Source organism: Octodon degus, unplaced genomic scaffold (assembly GCF_000260255.1).
Source record: "Octodon degus isolate 3935 unplaced genomic scaffold, OctDeg1.0 scaffold00207, whole genome shotgun sequence".
Taxonomy (NCBI): domain Eukaryota; kingdom Metazoa; phylum Chordata; class Mammalia; order Rodentia; family Octodontidae; genus Octodon; species Octodon degus.
The window spans coordinates 4134634-4136306 of NW_004524783.1; positions in this window are offsets into that span (position 1 = coordinate 4134634).

Sequence of the window (1673 nt, forward strand, 5' to 3'; positions counted from 1 at the left end):
ATATTTTAGTATTTATAGATACTTTATTACTTAGTTTGGTTCCTATACTGGAGATAGCAATGTTTTAAATGGGAATTTTTGAAAAGGAAACCACGGGATCACAAGGACAAGCTCCTTATAGTGTAAATTTGTAAAGGAGGACTTTGGCCACTTCCCCATGAGCGCCTTGGACACCGCCCTCCCATTCTGTCTTCTTCCCATGTCAGCCAGTAGTGTACATTGTCCACAGCCACGGAAACATGCAGGAGACACTTGTCTCTCGGGTCTCTTACTTTGCCTGTGTCTTTTACCCACGAGGTGGCAGCGAACTTCCACGAGTGGCTGGCTGTTCTAGAATCCTATCCCTAGCACAGAGGCTTCCTCTAAAGTAGCAGAGGTAAGAAGAAAAGAACCCAAGGTGTAGTATCTTTGAATTAATCTTATTTTATTAGCCTCCGAATGTAAGATTTTATACTGCATGATACTGGAATGCTCTAAATTTGTACCTGGAATTCTGAGGATTGTTTTTTTCAAAAAAAAGAAAAAAAAAACCCTCATAAATCCAGGTCTGTTGATCACAGGTAGGAGGCTCTTTTATTCCAGCTCTAGATCTGTTTTTAATAATAGCACACTAACAATTGGACATTCCTGCCCCACACACGCTGTGCCACAATATTTCCCTGCCAGCAAAGTATCTGTGAGCCTTAGGCATGGTTCTAAGTGTTGGTAAGTTGATGATCAGTTTATTGAAATTTGCTTTTATGAATAATTCAGTTCAGACTGAGGAGATAACTCAGTGGCATAAGCACTTGCCTGGCAAGTGCAAGGTCCTGAGTTCGATTCCCAGTACTAAAAACAAAAAAAAGCAAACAACCCAGATGAATAAATCAGTTCACAAAATTCTAGTTTACAACTCTATCCTGTTGATAATCACTCAGCAAAATGATCGTAAAAACATCACTTGCTTGTATACTTCAACATGAAAACTGTGGGAGCTGATCACGGCGTCAGCCTTGTGTTTCTGTCCTCTTGGCTGACAGAGGAAATGAAATGCAGAGTAAGCAGTTTTGCACTCACTGTTTGACGACGGCCCCAAACAAGAGAAGTGAGACTTCTAGGGGCTGGAATGTGCCTCTCCCACATACAGTGGTTCCTTCCATTGCATGCCCCAGGTATTCCTGTAACTGTCTATAGTAACAGATTTAAAAAGAAAATTTAAGAAGAATGAGAACTACGATGATGTGCTAGAGGACATTTTCAAAAGGGTAGAAAAATAGAGGTATTATTTAATGACAGAAAGTGCCAGTTTTGGCTTATTGTGTGCTGTATGGGTGATTTAAAGATTATTGTTCAATATATATTTAACATGTCATATGTTGTGGGAATCACAGTGCGCAAACCTTTAGAATTGAAGTGTGGAGAGTGAAAGTTCAGCAATGAGAGTCCTGGGACTTAGGGGGAAATCCACAGAGGAAGGGACATGGAAGGGATTCTTGAGTGAGACAGTGACCAGAGCAGGAGGAGGAAGGTGTTTCAGATGAGATATTTCTTTTTCCAATTCCTGTTAATTTGCATAAGTTTGTTTGCTTCCAAAATTAATGGCTATTGTTGAGGTGCCTCTTAAAAATATAAACTATGGCTGCTCTCCAGCAGCTGAACTGTATTTTCATATTTGGCTTCAAAAATATGGACAC